Here is a 17383-nt window from a genome sequence, read left to right as displayed (position 1 = left end):
ACCCAAGAGGAACATCATCACTAAAACCTTTTATGACACTCAAAATGATGTAGACAAGGGAACACAATGTTAAATGATGACTACTTGTACCAAACAAAGATTTCCAGACTAAACCTGCATTAATAATTGCAATTAATTGGTAAATATGCCCCTTACGAAACTAAACATTCATACATCCCAAAATAAACAGCTGAATTCACACTAACCTCATGCTCAGGGCTGTTTGGTGTGGGACTGGATGACTGACACACTGCTCTCAATTCGGTGTCTGTTGAAGACAACACAGGACATGAAGGCACAGTGCTTTGCAAGACACCAGTATTTACAAGGAATTGCTTATTCAAGCAAGAACTCACTTCTGAATAAGTCTGTAGAGGACACATTGGGTTCCAAGTCATGGGCGTGGTCACCAAGCTCTGCAATGGAGTATTGACCAGAAGGGATGCTTGCATTTGGATTTTGCTGTGTATAAAAAGTTAAACAGATACAGTAAACAGGGTTCCTACACAATTTTCATTTCAAAATTCCATACTTTTCCAGACTCCAAACTTCCAGACTTCCCTACAGATTTTTCTGACCATTATTTAACTTAATTTTAACATTATATAAATTGTTTTAAAATTCAACTGCTAACAAGTATGTTACATTCTAAACATTTAGTATTGGCGTTTTTGGCTTTTATTAGGATAGGAAAGCTAGACAGGAAGTGAGGTGGGAGGGGGGGATGAGTCCATGAGCCGACTTGGGTCTCTAGCTAAAACAGTGCAATGTTACTCATATTTGGAATTTTGTTCATTTAAATGACTGTAAATACCTACAGAAACAAAAGATATGTTCATGTACAATTAACCAGAAAATATGAAAATAGAGCTTAAGTCAAATGACAATGCTTAACTGGCTGTTAGGCACAGCAAATTTGAAAAGACTCTTTAAACAATAGGCTAATTATAAATAAAATATTTAGAAATTCTATATTAAAATATTGCCTCTTGTGACCTCAACAAAATGCTAAATCAGTCACAATTTTTAAAGGGTTATTAATTTACCCAAAAATGACATTTCTATCATCATTTACTTACCCTCATGTCAATCTAAACTAAGACGACTTATGTTAACCTTGGAAACACACATGAAGATATTTAAAGGATTAGTTCACCTCAAAATGAAGATGTCCTAATCATTTACTCACCCCAATGCCATCCAAGATGGCAACTAACTCAGTTGGTTGCTCAAAAACTTAAATTTATTTTTCACTAAAGAAAGACATGGATATCTTGGATGGCATTGAGGTGAGTAACTGATTAGGACATTTTCATTTTGGGGTGAACTAGTCCTTGAATAAAGGGAATTAAATCTATCAGATTTTTTGAAAAATATATTAATTTGTGTTAAGGTCTTGTCTTATAGTTTTGAAAGACATGGGGGTAAATAAATGACAAATTTTCATTTTGTGTGTACTATTCCTTTAAGAACTCCACCATTGACTTATTTTTCCCTATAAAATTTTAAGTCTTTGGCTAACCAGTCCTTATATCTAGGATAGGCAAGCCAGCCCTCGAAAACTTGCATTTTCACATTTTGTTTGCTGTGAAGTCCACACTCAAATGTAAAAATCAAGGAGAATGCTCCAAGAGATTTTAAGCAAGCAGTTTGAGGTCGGGGTGCTGCGATGGCAACTGCTGCGTAACAACCAATCACTGCAGACCTCCAGTAGACCAAGTGTAAAAACAATCTTTTGGCAGTGCTGGCACACTGATCCAAAACCACGAAAAAACGATTGTATATATAATAAATATTTATTATATACATTTAGAAATTCATAATTTTATATTTAGAAAACGAAAAGGTGACAACAATAGTCTGGAAACGTAAATTTTTTTCCATACTCAGATTTATTTTTTCCATACTTTTCCAGACTTGGAAATGACTCAAATCAAATTCCATACCCCATAGGAACTCTGAGTAAATATCTTGCAGTTGTGGTGGAAATGTCCTCTATTCAGTATGGATGGTCTTTTCTAACCACAGTGTCCTCCCAACACACATGTTTTTCTGAGTGTGCCACACACTGGGAGTTCAACAGTGGAAGAGTCAGGGTTTGAGCATGGATGTCATTATAAGTGCGAAGGACAGTGTCCTTGCATACCTTGAGTTTGTCTGTGTCACACACATGTACACAGTTCAATTTGTACTTGTTAACTAAATTACTTTCTTTTCTTACAATTGTTTTTACATTTCTTGCTTTACTTAAATAGATATTAACCCTGGACTAAACCCTTCCCTTGCTGTTAGGAGTGGCAGTGTTGTGGGTAGGAAAAAGATGGAGAATAATCGGTATAGCATTGACCGAAGTTGTAGGCTAAAGCCAATTGAACTGGGCAGGGAAATGACACTGAAACGGAGTTTCCTTCCCCTATCAGTTTGCAGATGTTTACTAAAACTGTGCTCCATGGAACATCACAGTACTTCTAACCATTGGTCAATTTCAAAACAAAGGTCAATTCAGACTCACCTCAAAAGCAGAGTTGTTTGGTGCGGCTCTAGATCTTTGACATGCTGATCTCGATTCGGTCTCTGTACAGGGGAACACAGGGAGAATCAGTGCTTGGCTTTCCTTGAGTCATAAAACCAATATAGGCATAACATACTCAACTCACATCCCTAACAGACAAAATTCTGTCAAGACACAAAATAATCATCTAAAAATGGCCTGATATTGCCACATGCTTTTCATGCTGCAAACCCTCAGGCATGCCATGCATTGCCAGAAGTTAACAACATTTACTGACCACTGTTAAGATCTGTTGAGAACGTAGGGGGTGAAATCTCCTGGTGCTGGACAGGAATTTCTCCAAACCCCTCTTTCGCAGAAGAAGTGTTACATTGACCTCTGACACAATGCACCTAAAAATAAAAGAACAGCAAAATGCAAAGATGAACAGGCATTAACTGGTACAGTATCCATTTCACCCAAGAGGATCAACATCACTAAAACCTTTTATGACACTCAAAATGATGTAGACAAGGGAACACAATGTTAAATGATGACTACTTGTACCAAACAAAGATTTCCAGACTAAACCTGCATTAATAATTGCAATTAATTGATAAATATGCCCCTTACGAAACTAAACATTCATACATCCCAAAATAAACAGCTGAATTCACACTAACCTCATGCTCAGGGCTGTTTGGTGTGGGACTGGATGACTGAGTCACTGCTCTCAATTCGGTGTCTGTTGAAGACAACACAGGACATGAAGGCACAGTGCTTTGCAAGACACCAGTATTTACAAGGAATTGCTTATTCAAGCAAGAACTCACTTCTGAATAAGTCTGTAGAGGACACATTGGGTTCCAAGTCATGGGCGTGGTCACCAAGCTCTGCAATGGAGTATTGACCAGAAGGGATGCTTGCACCACTGAGCTGTGTCTAAACAAGTTAAACAGAAAAATGCACATGTGAACTTGGACATCACCTACACAATTGTTATTGCACAGTTAAACTGACTAAAGTATCATTATTGTAAAACAAGACAGCAATATTCAACCTCACCTCACAAGCAGAAATGCCTGATGTTATATTGCAGAACTGGACTTCTGGTCTCTCTCTGGTCTCTGTAGAATACAGGAAAGAAAATGAGGAAGGCCAGGGAGGGTTGGGTTGTGCATCACTCTAGAAGCCACCGCACCATCACTGGTTCACATCCTTTATAGTCACAATATGGTTATATTGCCAACCATAACTACATTAAGTCAAACAGTCACTGACCTTCAATAGAGACTGTGGATGACATGCTTTGGTCTTGAAAATGGTCTTTAATAGACTCTTGGGCAGCAGTGCTTGTAACAGTAGGGGGAATCTAAAAACACACAGGACAAAAAAATGCAGATACGCTTGCTGGCATCACTTGGAAGAGTCATGCAAGTTCAAGATTAACCTGACAAGATTGACTGAAAACCGGATTGAATACCACCAAGAAGTGACTTCTGTTTTTGGTCAAAATGATTGGCACTAACAAGCGATAGGTGTTGTGGAGTGCTGCACAATTAATCGCATCACAATCGCGATGTCAGCCTGTGCGATTATATGACAGCAAAATGTTGCAATTATATTAAATACATAAATATGTGGACTTGTTAACACAAACTTTCTGATAACAGTTTGATGATTTTCCTTGCCGTTTAAAAAAAGAACGAAAAACGAACAAAAAAGGCAGTGCAATAGTGGCATGCACGTGTGTGGTGTGCGTCGTCACTTATACCAGAGCGAAGATGGATGCAGAGGAGGTTGACAGTGATCTGGTAGCTAAAAAAAACTATGTCTGTTGTATGACGGTATTTTGGATTTAGGATTACTGACACTGAGCAGTTGCTACATCACGTGGCAATACCAAAACATTTCTAGTTTTACAAACACACATTTCAGCTAAACTGTGTGTGGATTTTCCTTAAAACCCATCAAGTTGACTCATGATTCCACTTAGTATAATCGCAATCGTACATCGCAATATTAGCATCAATAACCGCAATGGGAAAAATTACCCAAATCGTGCAGCCCTAGTGTTGTGTAATCTCTGTGGCATCACGAAACTGACACATCTTAACACACACACTGCAAAAAATGACTTTCTTACTTAGTATTTTTGTCTTGTTTTCAGTCGAAATATCTAAAAATTCTTAAATCAAGATGTATTTTCTTGATGAGCAAAATGACCTTAGAAAATAATACTAGTTTTTACACAGAAAATATACAATTTAAGTGAACTTGTGCTTAAAACAAGCAAAAATATCTGCCAATCTGGCAATTTTTTCTCAGATAATTTTGCTTGTTTTAAGGACAATTTCACTTAAATTGTATATTATTTGTCTTAAAACTAGACTTATTTACTTGAGTCGTTTTGCTCATCAAGAAAAAGCATCTTAATTTAAGAATTTTTAGATATTTCTACTGAAAACAAGACAAAAATACTAAGTAAAGTCATCATTTGCAGTGCAGTAGCTTTTAAGACAGATGATTTCATTGTTATAAAGACATATAGATGTATAGGCTTTAAACCTTGACACTAAATCATAGGAAAAAATCTAAATGACCCACCTGACGCCAGGGCCATTCTTTCCCACCATAGTCATAAGTTATTTCAGTTCCTATAGTAATTTCCTTCAGTGCAAAAAGGCAGAGATGTGGCTTCCCTTCTGCTTCGATCAACTTCATTCTGCAATTTGGTGCCCTGTGCTCATCGTTTACCAGTCGCCCAAATGACCCATCTTCAAGTGCTCCATCAATACTGCAAATTAACAAACATTATGCACGCTTTGAGTTGCATTTTACTTGTATTGGATGTTGGCATTAGTGTAGTTGCTTACAAGTTATAGTTGTTCGAGGCATTGTTCATAAGTTAAAGAACTTACCACCATGTCTTCCGCTTCCATATGAAGTCAAACATGAAGATCGAACATGCATTGTGGTACAGTTTACGTCTATGTTCAGCTTCAGCTTCATCGATGAGTTCCCCTCTATACTCCACCACAAAGTCTCCTTGATTGAAAGCAGCTAAAGTGAAGATACCACGACCTGCAAAGTGCAAACACAACCTTATCAGAGACACAGAGTTAGCAGACTATCCACTGGATACAACTCATGGATAGTCTGCTACCTCTACAATGTAATTATTCCTATAAATTGCTACTATGCAACGTTTTATTTTTTCAATTCTACATGTAGAATCATGAATACATGTCCAAGAGTAGAATATAGCAACAGACAGGCCCAGTATTAACTAAAATATTATTAAAATACTATTAACAACTTTAATTTATATTGATGTTTGTACAATCAATAGTCATAGACTGAAAACCACTGGACATAACATCAATTTAAGAACCAGTGATGTGTAACCCTTCAGTCTAGCATGCAGTAAGTCACTCACCTTTAACTGGATTAATATATTTGATTTCTAACATTGAATTCTTGTCTCTTCCTGCAAGGATGTGATTAAGGGCATCCTGACGGGGAGTAGTTCTTCGTGGCATGACAGAATTTGCTAAGAAAATTAAGAACAAAAATGTAACATGGATATTCAAACAGTTTCAATTGAGCTATATGCTTTCCTTACATTCACATAACATTTTCCTGCTGTCATTATATCAATATATTTTAAGTGATGTGAGGGGACATACACAGACAAACAGATGGACACAAGGGTCTATTCCGGTTTCAAATACAACGCTTAAGCTAGTCCAACAAAAATTCATGTTTGAGCCGTTTTTACTGAAAGCAACTTTCACTGACAGATCTTAAAATGTGTAATTGTTGGTCTCAAAACCCACACCAGTATGTTCCTGGCTTAGTCTAAATCCTGTCTGTGAAACCAGGCTTTTGATCTCTTAGAAATGTAATGTGCTTCACGAATACAACTATAATAGTGCAAAACAATATAATGCAATTTAAAAAGGTAAAACATTACAATATTATATAAACAAATATGTGCAGAGTATACTAAAGAATGTGTCTTGTCATAACTGTTACTCTTGTCAGTCCTTTTACTATGCTCATATGTTTGAAAACTATAATATAGTTCTAATTAAAACTATTGTATAACAATAACGCATGTGTCTGTAACACCCAGGTGAAAAAATACTATAGTAATCTATATTTAATTCTATAGTGTTTTTGAACTATACTATAGTAAAGTACTTGGTTTAATTTGCTGTGGTAATCAGATTACTTTTGTCAAATACTTTACCCAATACATTTTCTACAACTATATTATACTACAATACACTACAGTTTACTGTAGTAAAAACTAAAGTATACTATATTATTTATTGCAGTTTATCAGTTCACTATAGTTAAAACTACAATATCCTGAAGCATTCATTGACAAAGTATAGTAAATACTACAATATAGACACAATACACTACATTGTTTACTGTAGTAAAAACTAAAGTATACTACATAGTTTATCAGTTCAAGTAAGTATGCTCTAGCATTCATTAACAAAGTATTTTAGATACTACAATATACAATACACTGCAGTTTACTATAGTATGGTTCAAAAACACAGTATTTACTATAAAAGTACTATAGTATTTTTTCACCTAGGCAGGCATGACAAAAATACCAAAACAAAACATGAGTTTTTTCTTTTAAGCTGCCTTCATTTCATGAATATTTAAAACAAATCGATTAAACGTTTTATTTAATTTGCCAGAGTGAAATGACCCGTTTTACTGTTAAGTTGAACTTCGTATTGTTGCTATTTGTACGTTGCTTTGGATAAAAGCGTCTTCTAAATACCATATCCATATTTATCATTCGAACCTATTAAAACGTTTTGTAATTATGTTGGCTTGACAAAGCCAACATACTGTTCTTCGATCTAAGCTTATTATTATTATGTTGGCTTGACAAAGCCAACATACTGATATTGCATTTAAACTTATTATTATTATTATGTTGGCTTGACAAAGCCAACATACTGATATTGCATTTAAACTTATTATTATTATTATTATGTTGGCTTGACAAAGCCAACATACTGTTCTTCGATCTAAGCTTATTATGTTGGCTTGACAAAGCCAACATACTGATATTGCATTTAAACTTATTATTATTATTATTATGTTGGCTTGACAAAGCCAACATACTGATATTGCATTTAAACTTATTATTATTATTATTATTATTATTCTTCTGAGACTATTTTTCTGCAGCTAACTCGTCCTACAGCTTTCAAGCTACATCCACCAAATTTTCCACGGACATTCAAACTGGTCTGACGAAGCGGGCTATATCTTTTCAAAGGGATCCGACTTATAGAATTCCTAAAACGGGACATCAAAATTCCGAAAGTCCCATTGACTTAACATTGGACAAACTTTGACGGGTCATAGCTGCGAGTGAGAAACTTGTAGAAACTTGTGGCTTACCACATTTAAGGAGGCTGACATGCTGTGTAAGAACATACCTCACAATGGGGTGTAAGCTGTACCCCTGGGGTGTAAGAGGCCCCCAAATTTTCCCATTGACTTATAATGGGGCAGGAAACATGCCCATAAAAGGGAATAAAAGCGTCCCAGATGGAATATCTTCACTTTAGAGTGTCTTAGAGACATGGGGGTGGGCTCATTTTACTCAAGCATCCAATCAGTATTTTAGGATCACCCCAGAGCTATTAAGCCACGCCCCTAGCAACAATTTTGGGTACCCTAGCAACATCTCCCATAGACTACCATTATAAAAAGCCCAGATGGATATCTTTGCAGCACAGTGTCATAGAGACATGGGGGTGGGCTTATTTTACTAAGGCATCCAATCAGTCTCTTAGGATTCTTATTGAGCTATTAAGCCACGCCCCTAGCAACCAAATATAAGCACCCTAGCAACATAATAAACAAAGCCTTATATCTCTGGATCCGAACATCATAGAGACACAGGGGTTGGGTCTTTTGCTCATGTTAGCTTCATGCTAGCTTCATGCTAAGTCATACTAGCTTCATGCTAGTTTTATGCTAATTTCATAATAAATCTTGCTAACTTCATGGTAAATCATGTTAGCATCATGCTAGCTTCATGCTAATTAATGTTAGCATCATGCTAGCTTTGTGCTAATTAATGTTAGCATCATGTTAGCTTCATGCTAATTAATGTTAGCATCATGCTAGCTTCATGCTAATTTATGTTAGCATCATGCTAGTTTTATGCTAATTATTGTTAGCATCATGCTAGCTTCATGCTAATTAATGTTAGCATCATGCTACATTCATGCTAATTAATGTTAGCATCATGCTAGTTTCATGCTAATTAATGTTAGCATCATGCTAGCTTCATGCTAATTCATGTTAACTTCATGCTAACTTCATGTTAAGTCATGTTAGCATCATGCTAGCTTCATGCTAATTCATGTTAGCATCATGTTAGCTTCATGCTAATTCATTTTAGCTTCATGCTAGCTTCATGCTAATTCATGTTAGCATCATGCTAGCTTCATGCTAATTCATGTTAACATCATGCTAGCTTCATGCTAACTTCATGCTAATTCATGTTAGCTTCATGCTAATTCATGTTAGCATCATGCTAGCTTCATGCTAATTCATGTTAGCATCATGCTAGCTTCATGCTAATTCATGTTAGCATCATGCTAGCTTCATGCTAATTAATGTTAGCATCATGCTAGCTTCATGCTAATCATGTTAGCATCATGTTAGCTTCATGCTAATCATGCTAGCATCATGTTAGCTTCATGCTAATCATGCTAACATCATGCTAGCTTTATGCTAATCATGCTAGCATCATGCTAGCTTCATGCTAATCATGCTAACATCATGCTAATCATGATAACATCATGTTAGCTTCATGCTAATCATGCTAGCTTCATGCTTAATCATGCTAGCTTCATACTTAAACATACTAACAGCCAGATAGCCTTTTAAACTAAACTTCTGTCAAACCGTTTTAAAAGTTCAGGCTACGCTTTGTCAAGCCAACATAAAGTTTGTCAACAAACTTTTCTATCTAGTTATTATTATTCTTCTGAGACTATTTTTCTGCAGCTAACTCGTCCTACAGCTTTCAAGCTACATCCACCAAATTTTCCACGGACATTCAAACGGGTCTGACGAAGCGGGCTATATCTTTTCAAAGGGATTCGACTTATAGAATTCCTAAAACGGGACATCAAAATTCCGAAAGTCCCATTGACTTAACATTGGACAAGCTTTGACGGGTCATAGCTGCGAGTGAGAAACTTGTAGAAACTTGTGGCTTACCACATTTAAGGAGGCTGACAGGCTGTGTAAGAACATACCTCACAATGGGGTGTAAGCTGTACCCCTGGGGTGTAAGAGGCCCCCAAAATTTCCCATTGACTTATAATGGGGCAGGAAACATGCCCATAAAAGGGAATAAAAGCGTCCCAGATGGAATATCTTCATTTTAGAGTGTCTTAGAGACATGGGGGTGGGCTCATTTTACTCAAGCATCCAATCAGTCTCTTAGGATCACCCCAGAGCTATTAAGCCACGCCCCTAGCAACATCTCCCATAGACTACCATTATAAAAAGCCCAGATGGATATCTTTGCAGCACAGTGTCATAGAGACATGGGGGTGGGCTTATTTTACTAAGGCATCCAATCAGTCTCTTAGGATTCTTATTGAGCTATTAAGCCACGCCCCTAGCAACCAAATATAAGCACCCTAGCAACATAATAAACAAAGCCTTATATCTCTGGATCCGAACATCATAGAGACACAGGGGTTGGGTCTTTTGCTCATGTTATCTTCATGCTAGCTTCATGCTAAGTCATACTAGCTTCATGCTAGTTTCATGTTAGCTTTATGCTAATTTCATAATAAATCTTGCTAACTTCATGGTAAATCATGTTAGCATCATGCTAGCTTCATGCTAATTAATGTTAGCATCATGCTAGCTTCATTCTAATAATGTTAGCATCATGCTAGCTTCATGCTAATTAATGTTAGCATCATGTTAGCTTCATGCTAATTAATGTTAGCATCATGCTAGCTTCATGCTAATTAATTTTAGCGTCATGCTAGCTTCATGCTAATTCATGTTAGCGTCGTGCTAGCTTCATGCTAATTCATGTTAGCGTCGTGCTAGCTTCATGCTAATTCATGTTAGCGTCATGCTAGCTTCATGCTAATTCATGTTAACGTCGTGCTAGCTTCATGCTAATTCATGTTAGCGTCGTGCTAGCTTCATGCTAATTCATGTTAGCGTCGTACTAGCTTCATGCTAATTCATGTTAGCTTCATGCTAATCCATGTTAGCATCATGCTAGCTTCATGCTAATTCATGTTAGCACAATGCTAATTCATGTTAGCATCATGCTAGCTTCATGCTAATTCATGTTAGCATCATGCTAGCTTCATGCTAATTCATGTTAGCATCATGCTAGCTTCATGCTAATTCATGTTAGCATCATGCTAGCTTCATGCTAATTCATGTTAGCATCATGCTAGCTTCATGCTAATTCATGTTAGCATCATGCTAGCTTCATGCTAATTCATGTTAGCATCATGCTAGCTTCATGCTAATTCATGTTAGCATCATGTTAGCTTCATGCTAATTCATGTTAGCATCATGCTAGCTTCATGCTAATTCATGTTAGCATCATGCTAGCTTCACTGCTAATTCATGTTAACATTATGCTAGCTTCATGCTAATTCATGTTAGCATCATGCTAGCTTCATGCTAATTCATGTTAGCATCATGCTAGCTTCATGCTAATTCATGTTAGCATCATGCTAGCTTCATGCTAATTCATGTTAGCATCATGATAGCTTCATGCTAATTCATGTTAGCATCATGCTAGCTTCATGCTAATTCATGTTAGCATCATGCTAGCTTCATGCTATTTCATGTTAGCATCATGCTAGCTTCATGCTAATCATGCTTACTTGATGCTAGCTTCATGCTAATCATGTTAGCTTCATGCTAGCTTCAGGCTAATCATGCTAGCTTCATGTTAAATCAGGCTAGCTTCATACTTAAACATACTAACAGCCAGATAGCCTACTAAACTTAACTTCTGTCAAACCATTTAAACGTACAGGCTACGCTTTGTCAAGCCAACATAAAGTTTGTCAACAAACTTTTCTATCTAGTTATTATTATTATGTTGGCTTGACAAAGCCAACATACTGTTCTTCGATCTAAGCTTATTATTATTATTATTATTATTATTATTATTATTATTCTTCTGGTACAAACTTTTTCTCACAGTAACTCCTCCTAGAGCTTTCAAGCTACACCCACAAAACTTTACAAAACTTTTAAGACTGGTACGTAGATTGTTGCTATGACTTTTCTAACTGATGGGACCTACCGAATTCCTAAACGGGGCGCTCAAACACCCCAAATTTTCCATTGACTTAACATTGCGACAAACTTTGACGGGTCATAGCTGCAAGCGAGAAATTTGTAGAAACTTGTGGGTTACCACATTTGAAGAGGCTGGCAGGCTCTGTAAGAACATACATCACATTGGGGTGTAAGTTTCACCCCTGGGGTGTAAGGGGCACCCAAATTTCCCCATTGACTTATAATGGGGCAGGGAACATGCCCATATAAGGGAATAAAAGCGTCCCAGATGGAATATCTTCACTTTAGAGTGTCGTAGAGATATGGGGGTGGGCTCATTTTACTCAGGCATCCAATCAGTCTCTGAGGATTCTTATTGAGGTATTAAGCCACGCCCCTAGCAACCAAATATGAGCACCCTAGCAACATAATAAACAAAGCCTTATATCTCTGGATCCGAAAATCATAGAGACATGGGGGTTGGGTCTTTTGGTCATGTTAGCCTTATGCTAGCTCCATGCTAAGTCATACTAGCTTCATGCTAGTTTCGTGCTAGCTTTATGCTAATTTCATAATAAATCATGCTAGCTTCATGCTAATTCATGTTAGCATCATGCTAGCTTCATGCTAATTCATGTTAGAACAATGTTAATTCATGTTAGCATCATGCTAGCTTCATGCTAATTCATGTTAGCATCATGCTAGCTTCATGCTAATTCATGTTAGCATCATGCTAGCTTCATGCTAATTTATGTTAGCATCGTGCTAGCTTCATGCTAATTCATGTTAGCATCATGCTAGCTTCATGCTAATTCATGTTAACGTCGTGCTAGCTTCATGCTAATTCATGTTAGCGTCGTGCTAGCTTCATGCTAATTCATGTTAGCGTCGTGCTAGCTTCATGCTAATTCATTTTAGCTTCATGCTAATCATGCTAGCATCATGCTAGCTTCATGCTAATCATGCTAGCTAGCATCATGCTAGCTTCATGCTAATTCATGTTAGCATCATGCTACCTTCATGCTAATTCATGTTAGCATCATGCTAGCTTCATGCTAATTCATGTTAGCATCATGCTAGCTTCATGCTAATTCATATTAGCATCATGCTAGCTTCATGCTAATTCATGTTAGCATCATGCTAGCTTCATGCTTATTCATGTTAGCATCATGCTAGCTTCATGCTAATTCATGTTAGCATCATGCTAGCTTCATGCTAATTCATGTTAGCATCATGCTAGCTTCATGCTTATTCATGTTAGCATCATGCTAGCTTCATGCTAATTCATGTTAGCATCATGCTAGCTTCATGCTAATTCATGTTAGCATCATGCTAGCTTCATGCTAATTCATGTTAGCATCATGCTAGCTTCATGCTAATTCATGTTAGCATCATGCTAGCTTCATGCTAATTCATTTTAGCATCATGCTAGCTTCATGCTAATTCATTTTAGCATCATGCTAGCTTCATGCTAATTTATGCTAGCTTCATGCTAATTCATGTTAGCATCATGCTAGCTTCATGTTAATTCATGTTGGCATCATGCTAGCTTCATGCTAGTTCATGTTAGCATCATGCTAGCTTCATGCTAATTCATGTTAGCATCATGCTAGCTTCATGCTAATTCATGTTAGCATCATGCTAGCTTCATGTTAATTCATGTTAGCATCATGCTAGCTTCATGCTAATTCATGTTAGCTTCATGTTAATTCATGTTAGCTTCATGCTAGCTTCATGCTAATTCATGCTAGCTTCATGCTAATTCATGTTAGCTTCATGCTAGCTTCATGCTAATTCATGTTAGCTTCATGCTAAGTCATACTAGCTTCATGCTAGTTTCATGCTAGCTTTATGCTAATTTCATAATAAATCTGTCTAACTTCATGCTAAATCATGTTAGCATCATGCTAGCTTCACGTTAAATCATGTTAACATCATGCTAGCTTCATGCTAATTCATGTTAGCATCATGTTAGCTTCATGCTAATTCATGTTAGCATCATGCTAGCTTCATGCTAATTCATGTTAGCATCATGTTAGCTTCATGCTAATTCATGTTAGCATCATGCTAGCTTCATGCTAATTCATGTTAGCTTCATGCTAGCTTCATGCTAATTCATGTTAGCTTCATGCTAGCTTAATGCTTATTCATGTTAGCTTCATGTTAATTCATGTTAGCTTAATGCTAGCTTCATGCTAATTCATGTTAGCATCATGCTAGCTTCATGTTAATTCATGTTAGCATCATGCTAGCTTCATGCTAATTCATGTTAGCATCATGCTAGCTTCATGCTAATTCATGTTAACATCATGCTAGCTTCATGCTAATTCATGTTAAAATCATGCTAGCTTCATGCTAATTCATGTTAGCATCATGCTAGCTTCATGCTAATTCATGTTAGCATCATGCTAGCTTCATGCTAATTCATGTTAGCATCATGCTAGCTTCATGCTAATTCATGTTAGCATCATGCTAGCTTCATGTTAATTCATGTTAGCATCATGCTAGCTTCATGCTAATTCATGTTAGCATCATGCTAGCTTCATGCTAATTCATGTTAGCATCATGCTAGCTTCATGCTAATTCATGTTAGCATCATGCTAGCTTCATGCTAATTCATGTTAGCATCATGCTAGCTTCATGCTAATTCATGTTAGCATCATGCTAGCTTCATGCTAGCTTCATGCTAATTCATGTTAGCATCATGCTAATTCATGTTAGCATCATGCTAATTCATGTTAGCATCATGCTAATTCATGTTAGCATCATGCTACCTTCATGCTAATTCATGTTAGCATCATGCTAACTTCATGCTAAATCATGTTAGCATCATGCTAGCTTCATGCTAATTCATGTTAGCTTCATGCTAGCTTCATGCTAATTCATGTTAGCTTCACGTTAATTCATGTTAGCTTAATGCTAGCTTCATGCTAATTAATGTTAGCATCATGCTAGCTTCATGCTAATTCATGTTAGCATCATGCTAGCTTCATGCTAATTCATGTTAGCATCATGCTAGCTTCATGCTAATTCATGTTAGCATCATGCTAGCTTCATGCTAATTCATGTTAGCATCATGCTAGCTTCATGCTAATTCATGTTAGCATCATGTTAGCATCATGCTAATTCATGTTAGCATCATGCTAGTTTCATGCTAATTCATGTTAGCATCATGCTATCTTCATGCTAATTCATGTTAGCATCATGCTAGCTTCATGTTAATTCATGTTAGCATCATGCTAGCTTCATGTTAATTCATGTTAGCATCATGCTAGCTTCATGTTAATTCATGTTAGCATCATGCTAGCTTCATGCTAATTCATGTTAACATCATGCTAATTCATGTTAGCATCATGCTACCTTCATGTTAATTCATGTTAGCATCATGCTAACTTCATGCTAAATCATGTTAGCATCATGCTAATTCATGTTAGCATCATGCTAGCTTCATGCTAATTCATGTTAGCATCATGCTAGCTTCATGCTAATTCATGTTAGCATCATGCTAATCGTGCTAGCATCATGCTAATCATGCTACCATCATGCTAACTTCGTGCTAACATCATGCTAATCATGCTAACATCATGCTAGCTCCATGCTAATCATGTTAGCTTCAGGCTAATCATGCTAACATCATGTTAAATCATGATGGTTTCATGTTAAATCATGTTAGCTTCATACTCAAACATACTAACAGCCAGATAGCCTACTAAACTAATCTTCTGTCAAATCGTTTTAAACGTTAAGTCTACGCTTTGTCAAGCCAACATAAAGTTTGTCCTCAAACTTTTATATCTAGTTATTATTATTCTTCTGGTCCACACTTTTTCTAACTGTAACTCCTCCTAGAGCTTTCAAGCTACACCCACAAAATTTTACAAAACTTTTAAGACTGGTACGTAGATTTATGCTATATCTTTTCTAACTGATGGGACCTACCGAATTCCTAAACGGGGCGCTCAAACACCCCAAATTTTCCATTGACTTAACATTGCGACAAACTTTGACGGGTCATAGCTGCGAGCGAGAAATTTGTAGAAACTTGTGGGTTACCACATTTGAAGAGGCTGGCAGGCTCTGTAAGAACATGCCTCACATTGGGGTGTAAGTTTCACCCCTGGGGCGTAAGGGCCACCCAAATTTCCCCATTGACTTATAATGGGGCAGGGAACATGCCCATATAAGGGAATAAAAGCGTCCCAGATGGAATATCTTCACTTTAGAGTGTCGTAGAGACATGGGGGTGGGCTCATTTTACTCAGTCATCCAATCAGTCTCTTAGGATCACCCCAGAGCTATTAAGCCACGCCCCTAGCAACCATTTTGGGCACCCTAGCAACATCTTCCATAGACTGCCATTATAAAATGCCCAGATGGATATCTTTGCATCACAGTGTCACAGAGACATGGGGGTGGGCTCATTTTACTCAGGCATCCAATCAGTCTCTTTGGATTCTTATTGAGGTATTAAGCCACGCCCCTAACAACCAAATATGAGCACCCTAGCAACATAATAAACAAAGCCTTATATCTCTGGATCCGAACATCATAGAGACATGGGGGTTGGGTCTTTTGGTCATGTTAGCCTTATGCTAGCTCCATGCTAAGTCATACTAGCTTCATGCTAGTTTCGTGCTAGCTTTATGCTAATTTCATAATAAATCTTGCTAACTTCATGCTAATTCATGTTAGCATCATGCTAGCTTCATGTTAATTCATGTTAGCATCGTTCTAGCTTCATGCTAATTCATATTAACATCGTGCTAGCTTCATGCTAATTCATGTTAGCTTCATGCTAGCTTCATGCTAATTCATGTTAGCATCGTGCTAGCTTCATGCTAATTCATGTTAACATCGTGCTAGCTTCATGTTAATTCATGTTAACATCGTGCTAGCTTCATGCTAATTCATGTTAGCATCGTGCTAGCTTCATGCTAATTCATGTTAGCTTCGTGCTAGCTTCATGCTAATTCATGTTAGCATCGTGCTAGCTTCATGCTAATTCATGTTAGCATCGTGCTAGCTTCATGCTAATTCATGTTAGCTTCGTGCTAGCTTCATGCTAATTCATGTTAGCATCGTGCTAGTTTCATGCTAATTCATGTTAGCATCGTGCTAGCTTCATGCTAATTCATGTTAGCATCGTGCTAGCTTCATGCTAATTCATGTTAGCATCGTGCTAGCTTCATGCTAATTCATGTTAGCATCGTGCTAGCTTCATGCTAATTCATGTTAGCATCGTGCTAGCTTCATGCTAATTCATGTTAGCATCGTGCTAGCTTCATGCTAATTCATGTTAGCATCGTGCTAGCTTCATGCTAATTCATGTTAGCATCGTGCTAGCTTCATGCTAATTCATGTTAGCATCGTGCTAGCTTCATGCTAATTCATGTTAGCATCGTGCTAGCTTCATGCTAATTCATGTTAGCATCGTGCTAGCTTCATGCTAATTCATGTTAGCATCGTGCTAGCTTCATGCTAATTCATGTTAGCATCGTGCTAGCTTCATGCTAATTCATGTTAACATCATGCTAGCTTCATGCTAATTCATGTTAG

The 17383-nt window shown here is 37.1% G+C and overlaps 1 long non-coding RNA gene across 1 annotated transcript; it reads right to left on the bottom strand.

The window, feature by feature from the left end:
* Positions 1-2795: 2795 nt before the first annotated feature.
* Positions 2796-3415, bottom strand: LOC141281522 (uncharacterized). The gene is made up of 3 exons (XR_012335892.1): positions 3325-3415; positions 3175-3236; positions 2796-2904 (listed from the first exon to the last, which is right to left on the bottom strand). It is a non-coding gene; the product is annotated as an uncharacterized lncRNA (long non-coding RNA).
* Positions 3416-17383: the final 13968 nt, after the last annotated feature.

Source organism: Paramisgurnus dabryanus, chromosome 23, assembly GCF_030506205.2.
Source record: "Paramisgurnus dabryanus chromosome 23, PD_genome_1.1, whole genome shotgun sequence".
Lineage (NCBI taxonomy): Eukaryota > Metazoa > Chordata > Actinopteri > Cypriniformes > Cobitidae > Paramisgurnus > Paramisgurnus dabryanus.
The sequence above is the reverse complement of the archived record's forward strand: the minus strand, read 5'-3'. Positions and strand labels throughout refer to the sequence as shown.